Source organism: Tachysurus vachellii, chromosome 6, assembly GCF_030014155.1.
Source record: "Tachysurus vachellii isolate PV-2020 chromosome 6, HZAU_Pvac_v1, whole genome shotgun sequence".
In the NCBI taxonomy this organism is placed as follows: domain Eukaryota; kingdom Metazoa; phylum Chordata; class Actinopteri; order Siluriformes; family Bagridae; genus Tachysurus; species Tachysurus vachellii.
The window spans coordinates 10,866,072-10,891,673 of record NC_083465.1 but is presented as its reverse complement, the minus strand read 5'-3'; the positions used below and the strand labels follow the sequence as shown (position 1 = coordinate 10,891,673).

Sequence of the window (25,602 nt, the reverse complement as noted above, 5' to 3'; positions counted from 1 at the left end):
TCAAATCGCTGGTAGAAATATGGCATAATAGTTCAAGTGGATTATGGCATTATATTTAACGGAACAGTTTGACCAGTACCAGCAACCTGGATTTGAAAGTCTTTGCTATCTCTGTATGCTCACTCATCAGTCAAGACATAAAAATAAAACCAGGCTTCTTCTATTTGTCCCAGGCTTTAACCTTTATGCCTACAGTTTACATTCCCAACAATTGATTTAGTCATATTTACATAATATTCCTCTAGTCTTCTTTGGAGAGTTTCTTTGCTCCAGTTAAAAATATATTGTAAGTTAAAAATCATGACAAACTTTTATGACGTAGCTTACTTCAGAGGACCAATTATCCAAACTTTGTATAAAGGATGCAATAAGTCCTGAGTAAAAATGTAACAAATCACTTCACAAGACGACATCCACTTATAGGCCTGCTATAACAAAAGCTCCACGGTCATGCACAGGATGATGATGTGGCATCAGCATTAAAAAAAAAATAAATCTTTAGTATAACGAGTTTTACACTTGATCCACATTTTTTGTGTATTTTTTTGGAAAGCTTTGCTTTGTGACCCCCAAATGCTTTTTTTTGGTGTAGGCTGGAGATTAAAAGGGAGAGAGAGATTTTTTTTTTAAATATCTGTATACATGTGGACGGGGCCCAGAGGATTTGTCCAAGTCTAGGCATTTCATGGAGTGTGAGAGTGTGAATGTGTTGATAGGAGCAATACTCTCCCTAGTGAGAAGAGCATTGTTTCTCAGAGATCCCTGTGAACCAAAGTGTCACACATATAAGGATGGAAGGCCAAACCGGTGGCAAGAAATGACACTGCAGACATAGCAAGGGCCCCAGGGCCTGATCTGACCTAATGCACAGAAATCAACACAGACACACACTCACCAACAAAAGCACGACTTACTGTCATTGCCGTCTGACCCAGATTTAGGTTACTCAATTTTCAGAGCACACAAATGCTTTTTTTCTTTTTCATGATAATACTAAAGTAGACTGTTCGAGCAGTTCGTTTTTTTTTTTTTTTTTGTCTTTTGTAGTGGTTTCTGATGCCAGATGTGATCACTTCCTGTGCTCACAAAGGTGCAATAAATCTTGACGTGCATTTTGTGCATCCATGGATGTATTTCTACATGGCTGTGCAACCAGAGATAATGATAGCAATCCAGGGAAAATGACAGAACTGTGAATTAAAAAGAGATTCCTGCATTCTTAGACGCATCATTATATTATCATTATCAGAGGCTCTTATGCTCCAGCATAAGTTCCTCTCCAGGCCTGTCCACTCTCATCAGTCCCACAGTATGAGGAAGCTCCATGGCTGGGTTTCGGCTCGGGCCCGGCCAAGCATGACAACGAAAGATAAATCATGTGCTGTTGGTCCACACACTCTTATATGGCTGTCTGTGAGATGACATGTGTGCTAAGAACAATCTGTGGACTGGAGTCTACACTCAGACATCAAGATAATCACTGTACGCTGCAGTGATCAGTGAGTATGGATGGCTGTTAGGACCTCAGTTTTCCAGCCCTGGTGAGTGGGTGAGGAAATATGATGAAATCAGCTATATAAGGCCTGTCATTTTAAGGAACACATTATGTATTACGGTGTTAATCCAGTTAATGCATATCGGTACTTATAAATATAATCTCAAACAGTCCAGGTGTCATTGTAGTTTTGCCAAAAGCAAACAAGAGGGAAGCTGTGCAAAGGTGGAGAAGTCCACAGCATTTGGCAGAAGTCCTTATCCAGAATAACATACATTCATTGACTTCATAAATTGGAGCAGTTGAGGACTTGAACCTTCTTATCAGTAACCCAACGTGTCAACCATTGCGCTACCGTCACCTTAAACATAACCCACACTGTCCACAAATCTGTAAGGAAACCTTGATACCCCTGCAACCCCTTTGGAGATGCAGTAGACAAGTGGAAAGCATCTCTGGCCTGATAAAACTAAATCTGAATAATTTTTTGTCTTTGCACATAACCCCCCCTCACTAACACTCACACACACACACACACACCAAATAATGTTAAGTTCTCATTTGGTGCAGCTGTTGTACAGATGTTGTTTTATTTATTTGTATGGGACTTTAATGCCCTGAACAGGTGACAGCATGCTTAGGGATTCTTGTTTATGCAAAAAGAGCTGTATAATTAATTATTTTGGGAAACTTGTATATATTTTGAATCCATTCTCTTACAATATGTATCAATTATTTGTTTTCATTATCAGTTTTTGTCCTTCTAGCATTTTTTTCATATATTGCTGTTTTTTCATTAGCATAATCTACTAATGTTGATTACTACTAAGTTATCACGATGTAATGATGGCTAGGGGCACCAGTGTGTTGACAGTGCAGACAGGGGTGGAGGGTGAAGCAGGAGCTACCAGTACAACACCTAAACCGTCTCTCTGTTTTTTAACTGACTTCATCATGACAACAGTGATCTTTAAGGACTCTGTACAAGAACGTTTCCAGCAAAGCTTTTAGCACCTTGTTACCTTAAAGAAGAAATCTTCATCATTCATTTCTGCAAAAAGAAATATATATTAAACAATACTAAAACCAGAGCAGGCCATTTGCTTCCTCCAGCCTGAAACCCTGCTGCAACCTTGACCTTGATTTTATGACCGTGTTCTCAGCATCATCACATTTCTCTCACACCCTGTCCCTCTCCCTCTATCACAGCCACTCAGCAAGAGTGCACATGAAAGGTTCAGCACTCCTCTCCCCTCTGACCTCAACAGCCTTGAGCTACATGACATTTTCAAAATGTCCTTTTCAATTTTCTTCCTTGTCCTTTTTTTGGGGGGAAACTGGCTTTGTCTCGCCTTATTCTTCCGTATGCTGGAAACACCACAGTAAGGTGAGGACACTGCAATCTGACCTGACCTTTTTCTCTCTCCAGTGTAGCCTACAGCAATATGGTCTCTGTCTTCAATTGTTGAAAATGACAAAGTTTCCTGCTTTTAGTGTTCAGGATGAAAAGCTCACACATTTAATCTGGACCACTTTATCTAAAAGTTTAGAATGGTTATATAACAGTGACCTGGACGGTGTAAAGTGTTATGAAGTTAGAAAAAGAGTTTAAATTCTGCATCATATAAAACTGCATATTGTATGAATGTTTGTATTACGTAGAGAAAACCATCTTAATTTCAGTATAATTCAAATTTCATGTTTTTTTTTTTTAAACTTAAACCAGATACAGATTTTGATCAAGCCAGATGACATTAGCAAAGAAAAAGTCCCTAAGACTAGATTAGGAAGAACCCTGATTCAAAAAGCAAGGCATCTGGCACTAAGTAAGCGTTTGAATAATGTGACACTGGATAATGTTTTTACTGGCTCCATCATTGAGAAAAGACAAATGATATTAAATGTGTTGAAAGGATATAGAGGATATTTTGTTTTGTATATACTGTATATTATATTATGTCTCTATTCTTTTATATATTTGCATTTCTTTCTCTTTGCTGCTGTAACAGAGAAATTTCCCCATTGTGGGACAAATAAAGGTATATCATATCTTATCTTATCTTATCTTATCTTGTCTTATCTTAGAGTGTTGATCAAAGTCATGTCATGTCAAGTCAATTTTTTCAACAATGGTTGATCAAAAACATAATAGAACATCACACCAGTCAATGTGACATCATAAATCAAAGAATAATAATAAGATTTAAGAGAAAATGACCGTAACTTATGTGAAAAGGGGTCCAATCACAGGGAAGGCGTCATTACCTTTTCTCTTAGCATGTTAACAAAACAAAAACAAAAATAGGGCACAAGCAGTTTATAAGATCTTAGTGTTAGTGTAGTAAAAGGTAGAGATGGTCAATTTGTACTGTGGAACTCTAAAGCTTTGTATGTATAAATAAAGATTTTAAAATTTTAATATTAACAGGAAGCCAGTGAAGAGATGCCAAAACAGGAGAACTATAATCCCTCTTTTTGGTCCCTGTTAAAAATCTAGGCGCTGCATTTTCCAGCCACCATACAGATAATTACAGTATAATTATAGTCGTCCAGCTGTGTTGTAATTAGTATGAATCACAGTTTCCAAGTCTTTTGTTTAACTTGACCTTAAATGAAAGAAGCGTCCCTTAAAAACAGCACTAATCTGTTTATCAAAAAGTACATTTGAGTCACCAATAATGCTAGGGTTCATATTGTGAAAAGCAGGTCTGGAACGAGCACAGTGCAGTTTTTATGAGTCTTTAGTGTACAGGTGAGATTTTTTAGCTGGAGCAAACAGGCAAGTCTTAAACATGATCCCCTACATGATTGGCAGCCGAGTGTAATGTCAGCTGTGTCGTTTTGCATCATCAGGCAGTGCTGTGAGGGCCACCGCAGTCCATCGTGCTCTGCTGAAGATGCCACTAACAGAGCCTGTTCCCCTCGCTCCCTGGCACTTATCAGTTTGAGTCTGTCCTGAGGGATGGAGATTACTGTCACACTGCTTCTGCTGCTGCATTGCTGTGGGTCGTGAAAACATAGCTGGAGGCTTTTCAGTGGGGTGTCATAGATGAGGGTTGGTTGGTTATTTATTTATTTATTTATTGTTACAGTTTTAGGAAGAGATGGAGAGAAAATAGACAGAAGTAGAATGTGTGTATTTATATATGACTGTCGCAAGCACCTATTCCTCGTCTTTAAAGTGCCTCCGAGTCAAGAATTTCAACCCCTTTCTTTTATCACACACCAAGCTGTCAGCTTTCATTCAACACAGTCTACATCCGCATCCCATCCATGGTTTACTTTCTTTCATCTAGGCATAGAGTCACTTTTGCCTTATTTTATCTTTCTCCTTCATTCCTGAACTCACTATGTTGACCCACAATGCATCTGCCAAGGTGAGTCACTTCCTCCCTTCCTGAGGTTCCCTAGAGGAATCTCTCAAACCTCATCAGCCCTCCTCTCTTTCATTTCCTACCTTTCGCGCTCATCCGTTTGTCACAGCAATCTCCTGACCCTGAAGCCGAGCATCTTAGCCATGACAGTGGACAGCTGTCTCCTAAGCCACCTGCCCTTTGGTTCTCAGTGCATCTCCAGATCTGTCTGTCCAGTTTGTCTTTAGTTTACCGTCTGTCCCTGAACCAGTGTGTTTTCATAGCTCCTGGCTGGTCACAGAGCAGGAACTGAAGCTGCATGACGTGAAGATGTCAGTCATGACTGGGTGGGGGTGTAGGGAGCCGTCATGTCGTTTTAGGCTCATATGCTGGACATCACCTACCCTCTTCCTTGAAACAACACCAGTTACATTGTTCCACACTCGACACTATGGAGCAGGATTACAAATAAACAGCATGTGTACAAACAGACATAACAGACAGTCAACATTCTCAAGTAAAATTCACCAGTATAACTGACCAGTGTTTTTATTTTTTCTATTAACTATTTATAGAATGAATGCAAATATTGAGCAGTTTGTACAATATGATTAAAGGTAACAAAAGTTCATCAACTACACTAATAAACACTAATATACACTAATATCTGAACGAATACTTACTTAAATATGATCTAGTGTAAAAAGATGCACTAATAATTCTGATGAATAATTTCATCTCAACTCATTTTGCGTCATTCTCAATCTGTTCCTTTTCCAATCCCACCGTAGTACCGGTACACGCTCTGGTTGATCTTTAACCCACGAGGATGAAATTAATACGGTAACATTTCTTCATTAGCATTATTATTATAATTAACATTTAAAACCAGTATTCAATAACTTAGCCTTAGATGTCTTAGCCTGGTTTGATTTTGACTGCCTTACCTGGTTTATTTCAATCAGGTATCTTGGCTTTAAATCATTTAAATTAAGCAGTTAACTATTTCTTATAATAAATAATACTTATTTCTTAATACCTTTGTAATGAGTCTGTCTGTGTTCTGCCCTGTTTCTGTCTGCTGGTCTGCCTTGCTGTTAATTGTTTGCTCCGCCCACTCATTGGTTACCATGGACACTAATTGAACTCCATCTCTCCCTCAGGTGTGTTGTGTAGTCACTGATTGTCTCTGCTTGGTGATTGGTTCCTGTTTGTTATATCTACTCTGTTTGTTCACTTCCCTGGTGTTGGTTGTTGTTGGATGTTTGTGTCTATGTTCCTGTTTGCTCAGCGTTTTGCCTGCCTGTCGGTTTGCCTGTTTCTTGCTTTGTTTTAATAAAAGTTTAAACTGCATTTGGATCCTCACTCGCCTTTGCCTCATCACGACAACCTAAAACTATCAAAAATGAACTTAAGGTGGTTGTTATTCATGCATGAATTCATAACTCACGTTGTAGTTAACATTAGCTCTTCAATAGTCGGTGATTAGTACATGCCTTATCATTAAATCATGTTTAAGTATTAATTCATATATTATGCATGTACTGTTTTTATAAAGTGTTACCAGATAAAAAATGTGGTAAATCACAATGATAACATTGCTTCAAGAAAATACATCTTCCTGCATGAGACCGCAAAGCCTCTGTATATAATTCCTTTCCATTCAGTTCTTGGCATCCACCATGACTTCAGATTCATCTTTCTATTTCTTCTGTTTGTTCTATGAGTTACATCATTTGACTCAGCTCAACGATTAGTGTCAAGTCTTTCAGCCCCGAAAAAGCTTCTGGTCATCTTTTCCCTCCAAAACAGACAACGTTTGCTGTAATATAACAACTGATTTTTCTTCTCTACTTGAACTATGGCTGAAATTGCTCGAAAGGTGAATTTTATAATGGGGTTCGATTATTTTTATGAATTTTATAATGGGGTTCGGGGTTCGACTCCACAGTTGGGGGTTCGATTCCCGCCTCCACCTTGTGTGTGTGGAGTTTGCATGTTCTCCTGTGCCTCGGGGGTTTCCTCTGGGTACTCCGGTTTCCTCCCCCGGTCCAAAGACATGCATGGTAGGTAGATTGGCATCTCTGGAAAATTGTCCGTAGTGTGTGTGTGTGTGAGTGAATGAGAGTGTGTGTGTGCCCTGTGATGGGTTGGCACTCCGTCCAGGGTGTATCCTGCCTTGATGCCCGATGATGCCTGAGATAGGCACAGGCTCCCCGTGACCCGAGGTAGTTTGAATAAGCGGTAGAAAGTGAATGAATGAATTTTATAACACTTATTTTAAGTTCTTTTAAGTGGATTCACTGATTCTTTATTTGCAGTTGCCTCTGCAGGTGAATGCCACGATGCTTTTCTGCTCCCAACAGCTGTAATAAGTCATTATTTGAGTTTCTCTGTCCTTCCGGGCAGCTTGAACTAATCTGGCTATTTCTTCCTACTAAACTGGTGTTCACTCCGTGTTTTTTGCAGCATTGTGTGTAAACTTTAGGGAGTGTGATACTTAAGAGGGAGCGCAAGGTACTGTAGATACTGAAATATTCAAACCACCCATCTGGCACCAACATCCAAGGCACAGTCAAAGCCACAGAGATCATACTTTTCTTCATTCTGATGTTTGAGGTTAACGTTAACTGAAGCTCTTGGCACGCTCCTTGCTGCTGCCACATGATTGAACAATATGAATTGGCAGGATTCCACCAAATAAAGTGGACAGTGAGTGTGTATGAAACAAGAGAATAATACATGTCGATATTTATTTTTCATATCCACTTCAGGTTTCAGCAGTTGTAACATGTCTAGAACTTTCACTACTGCTATTTGTATTTTTTGTTATAAAACCTGCCAGCAAATGTTCTCTTAATTTGTGCATTTTGTTGAAAAAAAAAATCTTGCAATGTACATTAAAATATGTACAATATGTACAATATGTAAATCTTATGTACTCCATTCACATCAAAATATTAAATCCAAGACCCATTACCATATTATCAAATGATCATATTTTCCAATTTTTTTGTTAATTATTTTATTTACTTGCGGTATAAATGTAGACAATTTGGGGGGCACGGTGGCTTAGTGGTTAGCACGTTCGCCTCACGCCTCCAGGGTTGGGGGTTCGATTCCCGCCACCGCCTTGTGTGTGTGGATTTTGCATGTTCTCCCTGTGCCTCAGGGGTTTCCTCCGGGTACTCCGGTTTCCTCCCCCGGTCCAAAGACATGCATGGTAGGTTGATTGGCATCTCTGGAAAATTGTCCGTAGTGTGTGATTGCGTGAGTGAATGAGAGTGTGTGTGTGCCTTGCGATGGGTTGGCACTCCGTCCAGGGTGTATCCTGCCTTGATACCCGATGACGCCCGAGGTAGTTCGGATAAGCGGTAGAAAATGAGTGAGAGTGAGTGTAGACAATTTCATGTACACATTATTTAGAGCAGAAGAACAAGCACAGATAGAAAACCCATATGAGCATGCAGGCTATTTTCCTGTCCCCTGTCATGTCCAGTTTGCAGTCTCTCCAAGTGTCTCCAGAGACAGCTGACTTCCTTGTATGAGACATCTCGAGACAGGGTCACTAGTGAATATCAGTCTCACACGCCAGTAATCATGGCATCGATCTTTCTTATCCGGCCTCTGACCTTGGCTTCAAAAACACACACTGGTTCTCTGTTCTGTACTCCTTCTGTTTTTCCTCAGCGGGGCCTGTGACAAAAAGTTTGTGGTGTTTTGTGTACTTGTGTATTTGTATTACTTTTGTAGTTTATTTAGCAGCATTCCATTTAGTGCAGCAGACTGAATTATGGTTGTATATCAGTCTATCAAAATAATTAGTTGTTTTACTGCATACATCATGTTCATCAGGATCTTTGCTAAAAGATACAGTTTATAAAACAAATGCGAACATTTGTGATTGTAATTTTAAAAAGCAGACATGAGAGACCATGTTTTCATGGTGGGAGGGGCATACTCTCTGTCATCTATCATTCATAGTGATGCCAGCCAATCAGGAGTGTCTGTGAGCTCATGTATGTGGAAGAAGTGGGTTAATGCTTACGTACATCTGAGTGTGTTACGCTGCCTTATGAGCAGCAGGTTTAAATTTGAGGCTGATTGGCTTCACGTGTCTCATATGCTACCATTCACCCTCACTGGTTGATAGCTATTGTATGATAGAGCAATCCTGGTTGGTCAAATTGGTGGAGAAAATGAGGTTTGGTTCTTGAGGTTAATATTAGGGTTAGATTTAGAGACATACCATTCACAGCATACCATTATGTCAATGAAACGTATTTATGAAGATTAGTGTGTGTGAGAGAGAAAGAGAAAGAGAAAGAGAAAGAGAGAAAGAGAGAGAGAGAGAGAGAGAGAGAGAGAGAGAGAGAGAGAGAGAGAGGCAGAGGCACACAGTAGAGTCACAGAGAGAGACACACAGAGAAAGGCACACACACACACACACACAGACAAATAGAGACACACTGTAGTCACAGAGAGGGACACAGAGTGAAAGAGAGACTCCTGAGAGAATGAGAAGAGATAAATATGTCTTCAGCAGACTCACAGCTGTCGGCTCAGGTTATCGCTAGCCAGTGGCAAAGCTGGATGAATAAACCAAGAAGAGGAAGCCTGGCATCATGTTAAATGTAAATGCACTAACAGATCAAACTACCAACCTAGTCTTACATAGACACACATTTGAACATTTTAACACATGAGCAAAGATAGTCTATTAAAATAGGTCATGGTCTATGGCATAAATCAAGGAAAAAGACCTGAAGACCAGTATTCATTTGTTCATTCAATCATTTATCCTTTGTAAGTGCTTTATCCTGGTCGGAGTTGTGATTCATTGCCATTCCTGACTGGGAGAATGGGACAATAATCCATCACAGAGCACTATTTACATATTCAATACACAAGATTGAAGACTCATTTCAATATACATGAAAGAAATGAACATCTTAAAGGATATTTTTAATGTAGAATCAGTCCGTTCCTGACCAGAAGCATTCCTATGAATTGTAGTGCGTTTATTATAATACTCAGCAATTCTGTGACCTTTTTACTGGAGAGTGGTGCCAATCCTGTCAATCACCCGAAACCACAATATCTATAAAAAAAAAAGAAAAGAAAAGAAAATTAAATTAAAACAACAACAACAAAAAAAAATAACAGTATCTACAAATACATAGAAATAATGAAACTCTATTAAGAGTGAATCAGGTTCAGTTCCATTAAAAGCAGAAGCTTATTTTTTTTTATTTTTTACTGTATTTTTCATCGTGATTAGCACACAGTCAAAAAAAAATACTAATAGTAAATTAATAATCTTTATTTATTCCAAGTCACACACAAACACCTACTGGATGGATTGTTTCTTGTGCTGTGTGTTAATTGTTAGCTCAGCAGAGCAGAGAACAGTTCTGCTGTAACGTGGCATGCAGTAGTCCCAGCCTTAGGACCCCAGAGAGCGCCCTCCAACCTTCCTGTCAGCTACTGTTAGATCACACAACCAATGCCACACACAGATGAGGTTCCACACGCACACCTTCTTCAATCTTATAATGCCCCAAGTACACACTGCCTTGAAATATGTTAAAATAAAAACTGGTGAACTTGTGAAGTGTCAAAGTTAAAGACGGATTTATTAGGAGGTTGAGAAAATGCCATGCTTTATCATACACCAACAGAAAACTTATTGGATCCTCAGAATTTGCACAATTAGCAAGCCAATCCTCTCTCTCTCTCTCTCTCCCACTCTCTCTCCCACTCTCTCACTCTCTCTCTCTCTCTCTCTCTCTCTCTCTCTCTCTCTCTCTCTCAGGAAGCAGGTTAAATAGGCAAGCGTAAGGATCTGGGCCAAATTGTAATGGCTAGACAACCGGGTCAGTGCATCTCTTGTAAAGACACAACACAATTCATCCTCTGCAAATTATCCAAAATGCAGCTGCATGTCTTGCTTTCAACCTGCCTAAGTTCTCACAAACATGCTGCTTTGCTTCTTTCACTGGCTTCCTGTAGCTGCATGCATCAGATTTAAAACTCTGATGCTTGCCTACAAAGAAAAAATGGACCAGCTCCTTCGTACCTTAAAGTTCTTGTCACTCCTCACTCTGCACCTCACTCCCTCAGATCTACCAGCACCGCTCGACTGGTCCCACCATCTCTCAGGGTAAGAGGTAGGTATACAGCTAGACTCTTTTCTGCTCTGGCACTGAGGTGGTGGTGGAATGAACGTCTTCTAGATGTCTGAACAGCTGAGACCCACATGTTCCTGAAACACTTAAACTAGAGCTTATTTTCCTTGTTTGTTTTATGTGTATATTAAAAAACCCAACAAAAACCCTGAACAGAGTTTAAGGTTGATAGTATCTAAGTCTGTAACCTTGTAAACCAGAGTTAATGTATTCATTGATAGAGACTTCAAAGCACTTTTGCTCATCACTCTGAATAAGGGAGTCTGCCAAATGTCATAAATGTAAATGTAAAGTGTTCCCAGTATGCCGTGGTTAATGCTTAAGAGGAACCAAGGAAGGACAACTGGTGAACTAGTGAGAGGGTCATAGTCACCCAAGGTTAACTATTGCAAATTACCACATATAAAAATCAGCTGTTTCTGTAGGATTTCCTTGAAATATTCTTGGTTTGATCTGACTTCTGAAATGATGGTACAGACAGAGCTTACAAAGAATGTACAGGATCTTGATTTTAGAGAGAGGTACTATAATGCACTATAAAGACCATCATCATTAAGTGGAGAAAATGGGGCAACACAGTGATCTCACCAAGAACAGCACGTCCCTTTAAAATGTACAAGACACAGTGTGCTGTATCAGGGAGGCTGCCAAGAGACATACGGACAACATTGAAGGAACTGCAGGAATGTCTGGCAAGTGCTGGTCACTCCCTGCATGTGGCAACCATCTCTGGCACACGTCTGAGAACACTTTCTCATAAAAAAAAACCCACAAACCATGTGTCAAAATGTGTAATGACCTGCTGAGACCAAGGTTGAACTTTTTGGGCATAATTCTAAAAGATATGTTTGGTACAAAAACAAGACCCATAGAACACCATACCCACAGTGAAGCATGACAGGAGGATCTTGCTATAAGCTGCTTCTCTTCACCTGGAAATGAGGCTTTTATTTATTTTATTCAGAGAATCATGATATCTCGAAATACCAATCTGTTTCTTTTTCTCAGGTTAAAATGTTTCTATTTGTTTTTTACTTGGATTCGTTGGTTGCTATGTCATATTAGAATAACAATTTATTATTACCACACATTACATTACAGCACAGTGGAATTCATTTCTGATCATATCCAAGCTTTGGAAGCAGGGGTCAGCGCACAGGGTCAGCCATGGTACAGCACCCATCGAGCAGAGAAGGTTAAAGGCCTTGCTCAAGGGCCCAACAGTGGCAACTTGGTAGTGCTGGGGTTTAAACCCCTGATAATTTGATCAACAATTATGCATCAAGTTTCCTGCATTTGGGAAACACAAAGGTCATCACAGCCTCAGTGCAATGGCTGAGCCTCGCTGGTGATACATAAGATATCTTAGTTTCAATTACAAAATCCTGCCATTGTAGTAGTGTAGACTTTGGAGTCTGTAGACTTTTTAGATCCACTGTAAATACCAAAGAAATAGAATAAATAGGGAATAAGAACTTTTAGATTAAGTTGAAAAATAAGTGAATATGGGTAGTTGACATACTGGTGCTCTCTGGGGTTCCAGGCAGATAAACAAATTCCGCTTGTTTTCTCATGGAAATCAATGGGCATCAAATGTCCAGGAAATTCAGAGGTGGCATAGTGTATACTCAGGAGAACGACAGCATGGCTCTCTTAAATGATTTCTTCCAGATGAACTCTCTCTAAAAGGACCTCTGAAGATCAAGACTGCAGGGCTATTTTATTCATCATTAGGCAATAATGTTCAGATTTTTGAGGTCACCTTGACATAGTTATAGCAAGAAAACTTTCTATGGTTTCTATAGATTCAAGTCCAAGAGCTAAAGAAAAAGAAAAAAATAAATAAATAATAATAAAATAATAATAATAATAATAATAATAATAATAATAATAATAATAATAAATCAAAAATAAACACTTTTTAAATGCCTCACAAATAATCAAGAAAAATATGAAAATATTTCTATTAAATATTAAATGTGATCTTAAAAATGATATTTATGCTTTTATTTACTTCCGTCAAAATTATTGTAGCGTTCTGAAATCAGCCAGTCATCTTTTGCCAGGTTCAAAATGTTGTAGCACGGCTACTTTCAAGATCTTGAACCTATCTTCAACAAAGATCATTAGCTTCTCTTCTTTCAGTTCCAGTTCATTTTGTATTAAGTTAACATTCAAGTTTCATTGTTTATTGTATGCTTTTAAAGCCCTAAATGGACAATCCTCCCATACTGCACACATATTGTCTACACATACTGCTTCTAGACTTTTAGGTTCCTCGCAAATAATGGTGAAAAAGTGTTTTGAAGCAAAATTAAATTTTTATATTATTTAAATCTATAAGTGCCAGAATTTCTTTGTTGTTGTTTTCACCTCTCTAGTATTATTATTATTATTATTATTAATATTATTATTATTATTATTATTATTGTTGTTGTTGTTGTTGTTGTTGTTGTTGTTGTCATTTTCCTGGAGAAACGTTGTTTCATTTCACTGTAGTACTGCGTCAGCTATATATGGGTGAAATGACAAGAAAAGCTTCTTGACTTGACTCGACTTGAGATGTTCTTTAAATAAGGCAATCATTAGCCAGTAGGTGGTGCTGCTATGATTCAAGAGTCTGACTCCTGGTCTTAGTTCAGGTTTCTCATACTTACAGTATAATTACATCATCTAAACATTAGATAATCTAAAGGAAATTCTAGAGGCCAGATTTATTTATTGATCTATCTGAGTATCTGTGTACCCCTTCACACACACACACACACACACACACACACACACACACACACACACACACACACACACACACACACACACACATCACAGCATCTATTTCAGATTTCTATGTTGAACCTCCCTGTTTGATGTTCTGTCAATATTGGCATATAAGGGACATTTTTTCTAACAATAAGATAATATCTAATGATGTTGTTTCATGTTGTAAGGTAAATTTAAGGTGGAAAGCTGAAAGGTTGTTGGTCATGGCGGCCTAATGTTTGCCCATGGGGCAAAATTATGTTAGAATGTTGTTTGAAAGTTTAACTTCTGGGATAATAGTTATCATGAATGTTTCTCGCTAACTACCAAGAAAATATTAGCAATTAAATCAACATTTTATCGCTCATAATTCATTATCCAATATGGAGGTTTATGTGCTTAAGGTCACCTATAGTTCTTTTTCTTCTTGTTATTATTATCTATCTATCTATTTATTTATTTATTTTACACTACTATTAAAAACAGTTAGTTAGTTAGTTATCAAGAACATTTCTAGCTAACTAGTTGTCATGATCTGTTGATTTGTCTGCCTGCCCTTTTAATAAAACGCCTTTACTGCTCATGAATCTGTTTTAAACTCTCAGCACATGACACTAGTGAAGTGATGAAGGAAGGAGGGGAGTGACATCTGCTCCACGCGGACTTTCCACTGGCGTCCCACAGGGCTCAGTACTTGGTCCTCTTCTTTTCTCCCTGTATACTCACTCTCTTGGGGAAGTTATTTCCTCACATGGGTTCTCTTACCACTGCTATGCTGATGATACACAACTTATCTTCTCTTTCCCACCCTCAGATGCCACAGCTTCTGACCGGATCTCAGCATGTCAGGCAGAAATTTCATCATGGATGACTGCTCATCAGTTAAAGCTCAATCCTAACAAAACTGAACTGCTGTTCATCCCAGGTGACTCATCCCCAGGTCATGACCTTGCTATATCCTTGCACAACGATCTGATCTCCCCTTCAGCCACAGCTCGCAACCTTGGGGTAACCATGAACAATCAGCTGTCGTTTTCCTCTCATGTTGCTAATGTGACTCGCTCATGTCGGTTTCTTCTCTACAACATTAGAAGGATTCGGCCATTTCTGTCCACACAGGCTGCTCAGGTACTTGTTCAGTCTCTTGTCATCTCTAGACTGGATTACTGCAACACACTGCTGGCAGGTCTACCTATGAACGCAATCCGTCCTCTGCAAATGATCCAAAATGCAGCTGCACGGCTTGTTTTCAACCTGCCAAAGTTCTCGCATACCACCCCGCTGCTGCGATCCCTCCACTGGCTTCCGGTAGCTGCACGCATCAGATTCAAAACACTGATGCTGGCCTACAAAGCCAAAAATGGACCAGCTCCCTCTTACCTCAAAGCCCTCATCACTCCTCGCACTGCACCGATCTACCAGCACTGCTCGACTGGTTCCACCATCTCTTAGGGTAAGAGGCAAGTATACTACAAGACTCTTCTCTGTTCTGGCACCATGGTGGTGGAATGAACTTCCCCTAGAGGTCCGGACAGCTGAGTCACTGGTTATTTTCAAGTGGCGGTTGAAGACCTACTTCTTCAGGAAACACTTCAACTAGCACTTCTTTCCTTATCTTTTGCATTTAAAAAAAAAAAAAAAACACACTTTTGACACTTTTTCATTGTAACTTTGAACAAATGTTTTAAACTCATGGTATCTTAAGTATGTAACTTAGTGAGCCAGCATTAATGTATCCAATGTTAGAGATTTAAGCACTTATGTACGTCGCTCTGGATAAGGGCGTCTGCCAAATGCTGTAAATGTAAATGTAAATGTGATGAAGGGGTTAATGGCTTGTCTAGTGGTTTTTAAGCAGTTTTTTTAGTCAAACAATACTAATATAAAATGACCAGGCACAAAAAAACATGCTTATGCTTGACTTTAAAGTAAGCTGTAAAGTAAGTCTTTGATTATAATATTATAAGAGTCTGTGTGTTTCCTCTTAGCTCCAAATATCTCTCCTCAAAACCTCTGCAATTTTGAATATGAGCTTTTGGGTCTCTTTTTTAATATACTGTATATTTCTAGTTAGAATATGTTTTAATGTTGAGACTGTGGGTTAACAAAACTTTTATTGCTCTACTAAAGATGATAAAGTTTTTAAAAATAAGAAAATAAGTATATTCATTATTAAAGGTAGAGTTGTTAGTATATTGTCCCTGCAGTTTGATCCTAAACGTGGCTCTTTGTGAAGCTACTCGAACTTCCAACTTACAAAACCTTCCCAAGTAATTGGATTGACTGTGTTCATTAGGTGTAAATGAGTGTGTGTGTGTGTGTGTGTGTGTGTGTGTGTGTGTGTGTGTGTGTGTGTGTGTGTGTGTGTGTGTGCGTGCCTTTGTGCGCACTGTTTCCTGTCATAGACTGTCATCTCATCCGGACCGTGTCTCCATCTCATCATCAGGGGATGTATCACAACTGTGACTAGGATAAAGAGCTTACTGAAGATGAATGAAGGAATAAGTACTGTGTATTAAAGAATAACAGAGTGGTATACTTAAGGCTACATTTATGCTCAGTGCTTAACACAGTGGTCAGCGATTAGGTTTTGTATTTAAATCCCAGGGCTGCCAGAGAGAACTTTAATATCCAACAGATCAGATGCTTGTGTGCATTTTATATGATATCAGTTGTAAATCTCATCGGTTGAAAACATCTGGCAAATTCATTCATTCATTCATTCATTCATCTTCTACCGCTTATGCAAACTACCTCGGGTCACGGCATCTCAGGCGTCATCGGGCATGAAGGCAGGATACACCCTGGACGGAGTGCCAACCCATCGCAGGGGCACACACACACACACTCTCATTCACTCACACAATCACACACTAGGGACAATTTTCCAGAGATGCCAATCAACCTACCATGCATGTCTTTGGACCGGGGGAGGAAACCGGAGTACCCGGAGGAAACCCCTGAGGCACAGGGAGAACATGCAAACTCCACACACACTAGGTGGAGGCGGGAATCGAACCCCGACCCTGGAGGTGTGAGGCGAACGTGCTAACCACTATTTGCCCATCTGGCAAATTAATAAATGTAAATGTACATTTTCTGTACACACCATGAATATGGACATCTGATTAATTAAGGGAAATTGATTCTACGTTCTTCTTTGCTAGCTTATTCAAAGAACATTTATTAGATGTGTCTTATTATATTGGCTATGTTATTATATTAAATTGGTATAGAATATCCCTGAGGTACTTGTACACAAATATTCAGATTTTCTTTGATTAAAAAATGGACGTGTATATTGTGTATTTGACACAAATACATTACAATACAGTGAAATAATTTTCTTGCATAAGCTGACTTGTTAGGAAGTAGGGGTCAGGGCTCACGTTCTGCCATGTTATGGTGCCCTTAGAGCAGGCAGGGTTAAGGGCCCCTCAGTGGACAGAATACAAAGTTAAACCCACAAATATATACTGTTCTTGTAGTAAACAAAACAATTCATGAATATTTTTGAGGAAAAAATATTGTTATGTGTGTATTATCACTAACAATGAGGTTAAATGGGTTTCATGAATTAGTCAGTAAAATAATGTGTCTAGTGTTTGCCAGTGAATTTTTTGCACCATTTAAATGCACCTTTGCACTGTTTTAAGCAAAGGTAGAGCCTTTGTTTTATCATTGCTGATGTACACTTGGCATTGCATAGTAGTGTGATAGTGCAGTGGTTAGTGTTGCTTCTCCACAGCTCCAGAGTCATGGGATTGATCCTGAGATCACATTACTGTCTGTATGGAGTCTCTGTGTCTGTGTGGGTTTCCTCCAGATTGTCTGGATTCACTAGGTGGATTGCCTAAGATAATCTGGCCCTGTGTGTCAGTTTGTGTATGCATGGTGTGCAGTGTTTGATCCAGGGTGTAATCATGCCTTATACCCAATACCTGATCAGAATCAGAATCAGAATCAGAATCAGCTTTATTGGCCAAGTGTGTTGACACACACAAGGAATTTGGTTCCAGCTGTTTGTGACTCTCAAAAGTACAGACATAAATAACACAATACTATACAAACTATACAAGACAATGCAGATGATGAGATACAATATAGACAGAATGAGTATTAAATATGAATATAGAATATGAACGATCAGTTATGTACATAAAGTGTGAGAGTGCAAATAACTATTGTGCAATATTATGCTTTTTGTACAATATACAGCAGCAGTAATGTCTGTAATATATACAGATGATGTAATGACTGACAGTCCTGATAATGCTGTACTTATGATAAGAAGCAGTGAATATAATTATGGTGAGTTACTGATCAGGGTGATTGCCTGGGGAAAGAAACTGTTCCTGTGTCTGGCAGTTTTAGTAAACAAAGTTCTGTAGCGCCTGCCAGAAGGGAGGAGCTGAAAGAGGTTGTGTCCAGGGTGTGAAGGGTCAGTGGTGATTTTTCCTGCCCGGTTTCTGGTTTTTGTGTCGTACAAGTCCTGGAGAGTGGGCAGGGGGGCACCAATTATTTTTTCTGCTGTTTTTACTGTGCGTTGCAGATTCACAGGACAGATGTGCACAGGACAGATTCAATGACTGCAGTGTAGAACAGCATCAACAGTTCAAAGGGATAAACTGTGGATCCACTGTGACCCTGATCAGGATAAACTTACTAAAAGTGAGTGAAGTTTGAGTGAGTGATATTGCTTTATTCTTCTAATTACTTTAGTTTTCATTATAAGTACATACACTAAGTAGATAGACTGCACACCAGTGCATGGACTACTGATTGGAAGGTCGTGAGTTCAAATCCCAGGGCCACCAAGCTGTCACTCATGGGCCCCTGAGAAAGGCCGTTAACCCTCAATTGCTCAGCTGTATAAATGAGATAAATGTAAGTCGCCCTGGATAAGAGAGTATGTAGATACTGTACACACACACACACACACGCACAGGCAATGCTCCTGTTAGAATATTACTTTCAGACATAAATGCTATCTGGAAGCTTATCACTTTCATTTCATACTTTATATGTTTGAAACTTGAATCTGCTTGATGCTGAGAGATGATGCTGTAATGGAAGTGTTTTTTTATTTTTGCACACTGCTTCATAACTGTCAAGAATATTGATTCAATGATTTATATGATTGTGTTGATCCATATTAGCTATTCACAGCAAGGTCTTTTAGACCTCTGTGTTTTAAAAATAGTCGAAACCTAGCAAATATTGACTAGAAAATAATGGAGTTTTGTATTCACCACAAATCCAAAGTCTAGTATAAGATTAATTTTTTTATGCATAGCAACTACAGGTTCTTTCCTGACTTTTTTTTTCATTTGTCGTTATTTGCACTTCACATCTTCCCTGTTATATCGATGTAGCTTCCAATCGTTGAACCAAAGTTGACTCTAACACAGCCAGACCAGTCACACTTTCTAGAATAGTTCTGTTGAAGAGCTACTGGCCTTAAGTTCGGCTCTCCCCATTCGTTTCTGAATGAGACAATCCTAGCGTTCACACACTCCTCCATAGTCTCCATGGTGATGAAAGGCCCTCTGCAGTCTCCATAGCAATGCTTCAGCAGCACTCATTAAGCACACCACAGGCTTTTTAGCTCTGTGATGGGTTTCACCAAGAACTGGACTACAGACAGTGGTGTTGCAAATCAACAGACATCACCAGCCCTTGGTAATCAAAATAAGTCTAATAGATAACTTACAGAATAAATAATAATATTTGTATATCCATATGTTGTAGGGGCACAGTTTCTGCCAGTAGACAATCTGTTGCAATGAAGAGTTTGCCTATCTATAAAATTGACCACCATACCACAACTGATGGCCATATATTTAGATGGTGGCCCATTCTCAGCTTAGTGACACTGACCCTATAGTGGCAACCTGGTGGGCACTGTAATGGTATGACTACTGTACATCAGACACCGCAGCATGGCAGACTGAAAAGCCCTGATGCCTGAATTGATTTCTAGGTCTGTCCAAAGCAGCAATGTTGCATCTTTGAGTAGCCCCAAGTTCAAATTCCTTTCTCTTCAAACAGTATCTTCTTCTTCTTCTTCTTCTTCTTCTACATGTCCAAACCATCTCAATCTAGCCTCTCTGACCTTGTCCCTAAACCAGTCAACCTGAGCTGTCCCTCTTATGTGCTCGTTCCTAATCCTGTCCATCCTCGTCACTCATAAAGAGAATCTAAGCATCCTCATCTCAGCTACCTCTATCTCTGTCTCATGTATTTTCCTCACTGCTACAGTCTTTAACCCATTCAGCATAGCTGGGCTCACTACTGTTTTGTACACCTTTTCTTTGATTCTAGCTGACACTCTTCACCTTGAGCTCCTGTCAGACCTACAGCTCATCTCAATGCTGTCATTCTCCTCTCATACATATCCTGAAGTGACATACTTCTTGACTGCTGTTTTGCACAATACTCTACAATATCTCATGTAACTGCTGCTATAATACTGTGTTCATTCCAGTATTTCTGCACAAGCAATATTGAACAAACATACAGTATTTACACAGGTCGGCGATGTTTTTGTTTATTGTCTTTTGTGTGATGTCTTGTATTTTTTGCTTGCACTGTCTTTTGTCTTGCACTGTTTGCACCAGGTCACACAGATTACATTTTATGTATCTAGGACTAACATACTTATGTCCTTAGCTCTGTCTTTGTTCCATGTAGCACCCTGGACTTGGAGAAACGTTGTCTCATTTCACTGTGTACTGCAACAGCTATATATGGTTGAAATGACAATAAAAGCTTCTTGACTTGACTCGACTTGATCTGCTGTGGATCTCATGTGATCCTGATCATGATCAAGATCAAGATGAAGCCATTATTTATCACATACACAGTAAAGGGAAATTATTTTCTTCATTTATACCAGTTTGTTAGGAGCTTCAGAGCATAGAGTTGTCCATAAAATGACACTCCTTGATCCTTGGGCTCAGGTTATTGAACAGTGTGGTGTTTCTGTCAACCTGCTCCGTGTGTACACAAGGAACTAAAATTATAGTAACATACTGGTTATTATTATAAATTATATTAAATGATATTCAATTATTATTTTCAATTATAATAACATACTGAAGTCGGTCTCTGTGCCTGAACTAGAATCACGAACTGAAATTGTCATATTAATCGTCAGTGTTTCGTTTTGTAATATTTTTGTTCTCACGTTATTTTCATTACATAAGAGGGAGCTTTCTCAACGAGCACACAAACCAGTTTTAGCAAGTCAATGAGACATCATGCTGCGATTGGCCAATGGCAGTGAAGTGACAGGCAGAAGCCACGCCCCCTCTCGGTTCAGTGCAGGCTGCTGGACGTCAGCGACGGTGGAGGACGTCATCTGCTTAGAACATGTAGTCTAGTCAGTTAGTTAGCTCCAACGCCGCTTTAGCGTCCATTTTTTTGTAACATTTAACTTTTCTTACGACCGACGCTGCATAAAAGTGTCGGTTGGTGTCAAATATGTGTGAAAAACCTTATCACGGTAGCTGCAATTTGTCTAGAGAGCAGTTAAAAGTTATCGTGTGAAAAACAGCCGCATTAGCTAGCCTGCTAGCTTGTCTAGCTAACCAACAGCTAGCCCTGCTGCGCTAGCGGTTAGCGACCGTGTCCACCGTGAAGCAGCCCAGTAATTAGATGTTCAGAGAGCGGCTTTGCGGTGAGAAAGTCAAGTCATCGTTTGCTCGGTACGTGGCGCCTTGTGAGGGAATAATTACATCCTGAGAAAAGGTAAGTCGTCTTCTGTTATTCTGGTAAACCGAAAATATTAGCTAGCTTTAGCTAGTAGGTTAGCTAGCTACGTTTTATAACACCTGACGCTGAGACTAACTACCTGCCTAACTGGCCTGATAACTCTTCGTTCATCTAGTTAACGTTACCTACGCCACTACAAAATTTTCTATTAATTTTATACTAACGTAATGGCGTCTTAATAGTGACGTGAACGTGTAAACTCGCACTGAGCTCTCTGTAGTTCAGGCCAACATTTTAAACTGGACGTATTAGCTTGTTTATCGTCATGGAGACAATTCTAACACTCCGATCTTTCTTCTAAATAGCCCTAATTTAGCTCTTTACAAGCTAGCGTTATATCAATTACGTCTTAATGTCTATTTCAGCATTTGGGCCATAATTTTCAAAATCCAGTCATTTACATAACGACTCTGACAGCTTTAAACACAACGTAACATACAAGGTAATATTATTTAAATTATATTGTTTTTTTTTTCTCTTCTAAACGCAATCGTCAAAATTCGATTGTTATGACGTCTGAAATAGAATTTTCTGGTTTCCTGAAGAGCTAAATTTCATCCTTAAGGGTTTGCAGTTGGTAATGCAAACAAATTCCGAATGAAATCTGCTTAGAATTAGATTCTAAACGCGTTCACTCTCTCTCTGTTAGTTTACTCCTGTATCTTTGCTTTTGCTAATAACGCCAGGGTTACTTGTAGGCAAATGACGCAGCCTATGGTGTGTATATACCTTTCCAGCAGACTTGACACATTATGTGTCTGCTCTCCTCCAATGCACAGGCAGGTTTATTATATCTTTACTACAACTGTATGTGACACATTCATTTCACTTTTGACATTTATTCAAGACATTTTTTAACAAAAGTTTTTTTTTTAATACTTTCTTCGGGTCTTCTGCACTTTAGACAGTTTATATGTACTCATAAACTTGACTTTGGGATCGGTATGTGATGCACTCCACTTATACCACATTAATTTGCCAGTGATTACGATGTTTAATTTATTAACGAACGACATGTACTTTTTGTTTCTAACATTTTGGTTAAATTTGTTGGAATCTTGTTGTGGAATTTTCCAAGCCGTATAGTATATACTTTTCTGTGGGAAGACTTTGCTGAGATGGGAAATTTTAACTGTTCCGAAGTAAAGACGTTCTTACGTTTTTAAAATGTATTTATCCTAAAAAAAAAAATCACTGCATCGACAATTAGAAGTTTATTATTATTTCTTAATTTTCTTTATTTGTCTTAGATTATGTGGAAGTCCCCGTTTATGAGCTGATTTCATAGAAACAATTAGATGGAGACAAAAATATTTTTTAATTTTTTTAATTTTTCAATTTTTTATTTATTTTTTATTTTTTCTTCTCTCCAAACCAGGTTTGAGCGTTCAAGCATGCCATGATGATATTTTAAATGACAAATGATTGCCCACAGGTTTATAAACTTCCTTGCTTACAAATGTCTGGTTAAGCAGCTCTCGGGACTGAGCAATTAAGCATTACATTTTAAAGCCTATTTTTAATGTTATTTTTTATGGCTATAAATAATAGAGTTTGAAGTGGTTTTGTTTTGTCCTCCTACTTTTCTTAGAGCCAAAACTATATGTGAGGTCCACCAGTGTTCTACTTGAAGCCAGAGAATAAATGCATTCTTTTGCCAATATGTTTTTAAACATTGTTTTATCATTACTAATCAGACAGGAGAGGATCTGAGAACTCTACCCTTCTGGCCAAATGTCTTTAGCCCTGTGGCTGGTCTCTGGCACAGTGAGCTGCTTTAAGCTAATTTGTTTATAAAATTAATGTGAAATGTCTTCAAATTAACTGAAAACTGAGTGGCCTTACAAACAGATACATAACTTTAAAATATCCTTGCACAAGATGTCATGTAGGCTAAAGCTAATGAAGGAAAAATATTGTTGCTGTCTAATGTGAATAAAACCATAAACATTTATTTGGGCCAAACAAACGACTCCAGTTTTGCATTTTAGAGCTAGCTTGTGCTTTGCTGAATCATATTTTGACTTCAGCTGAAATCAGTTTATCTGAATTAGCAATTAAACCCACGCTGGGTTGGTCTTCATCTTGTTCACTATGTGACTCCAAGCAGGCATATTGCTACATATGATACATATGACAGTGACTCTCAGAGTAATGAAAGGTAATTGTATTCCATCAACCAAGGCTCAGGCCTGCCACTATTTTGCTCCAACTATCCTCATCATGCAGTTTTTGCATCACTGATGAACCAGTCCACGATTTGGTTTGGATCATTAGAGTGAAACTGTTGGAAGTGTTCCATGTTGTTTGTCCTTCCATTCTCATTATTTCTTTTGCAGGCTTAATAGTCATTCCAATGACATTGTACAGTTGTACTGTTGTGTACACATGCATAGAAGGCTAATTGTTTATACTAGTTGGAGAAACAGAAACCTCTGCATGTTGGCTAGCTGATTTCACTTTGGGTTCCAATTAGCTGCCAGCTGATGATGTTCCAGTTTTGTCCATGGGAGAGAGACTTGGCTCGGAAAATGCACCCTGGGTGAAAGCTTACAAAATGCGCTGATCTGCTATAAGGGCAGAACCTTTTAGGTTTGCTAAGTATGAGATTTGTCATATGCAATTAAATTTTTTGAACCTGTGAAAGCCTTGAAGATTTCCCCAACACTTACCATGCAAAGGTGATTTCCACGCGTTTCATGCATAATACTGCACATCATTGACAAAATGTCACATTTCCCTTATTTCCATGCAAATTCATATTTAATATTCAACTACTATTAATTATTCTTATATGGAAATAGCTTTCATTAATCCGAACAACTGTATCCACTTTTGCAAAATCATATGAATGACATGATTCATGAGAGGAACCATAGAATTACTCATGCACTATATGGCCAAATGTTTCTGGGCACCTGACCATCACGTCAACATGTAGTTTTACTCCATACTGTTGCCTCAAAGTTGGAAGTGCCAAACTGTATAGGATGTCTCTGTGCTGTAGCATTACAATTTCCCTTCATAAAAATTTACCCAAATGGGACATAAAGCCAGCTTCCGGAAAACATGGTTTGGTGTGGAAGAACCTGCGGGCCTGCAATGAGCTCTGACGTCAACCCTACTTAACACCTTTAAGATGAACTAAAATGCTGACTTTGTACCTCCTCTCCCAACTTCATTGCCTGACTTCTGAATGAGCACAAAACCCCACAGCCACTCTCTGTCATTTAGGGGAAATCCTTCCCAGCATAGTGGAGGTTATTATAACAGCATCCATCTAAATATGAAGTTCAACAAGCACATATAGATGTGATGCCTACAAACTACATCTACATTGTGTCTTCAAACTGTTGGCCAAGAACTTTTGTTTTTATTCTCTTTAAATAAAGTGTTTAGTGTAGCTGTTTGTGTTACCGTTATATTTTGCTGAAAGTTTTTGCTGTTAGCGGTGGGATTTTTTTTTATGTAACTCTCTTGCTAACACAAGTCATCATGTGGTCACCACAGAGTATGACAGCATTGTAATACCGACCTAGCAAACCCTCTTTTTGCTTGGTTTCATCAATATTTCTACAGTTGTCACACTATCGTGAAGTATATTGCGGTTAACTATACAAAATGATGACGTTAGTTTTGCGAAGGTTACTATAAAATGTTATTCTTTCTATGGTTGTTGAACCTGTGTGGCAACAATGAACAAAATAATCTGAGAGAGACACAGAAGTGCTTATCTGCTTATCTTAACTGTTTAAGTATTCTCTTCTAACCATAACCATTTTTCAACTGAAATAACTAATTTGTGTTGCTTGGTGTTAAGATTTGTAACTGTTCAGTTTTAGTAACCGGATTTCACTCATGTTCACTTAGTCGGCATGTTTAATCAGAAGGGGGTCACAATTTTACACTGTAATTATTTCATTTATATATTTGACATGATATTTTTTAATGCGGTTAATATATAAGGCATTCTTATGTTTAACACCCTGTCAGCTGTATGTGTTTCCAAAATTAAATCAGATGGTTTTTT

The 25,602-nt window shown here is 38.7% G+C and overlaps 1 protein-coding gene across 2 annotated transcripts in view; it reads left to right on the top strand.

The window, feature by feature from the left end:
- The first annotated feature begins 21,116 nt into the window (after nucleotides 1-21,116).
- ppm1ba (protein phosphatase, Mg2+/Mn2+ dependent, 1Ba) overlaps nucleotides 21,117-25,602 on the top strand; it is a 32,415-nt gene continuing 27,929 nt past the window's right edge. For both annotated transcript variants that reach the window (XM_060872148.1, XM_060872149.1), the window contains exon 1: nucleotides 21,117-21,548. The gene's annotated coding sequence lies outside the window, so the exon portion shown is untranslated. The remainder of the gene's footprint in view (nucleotides 21,549-25,602) is intronic.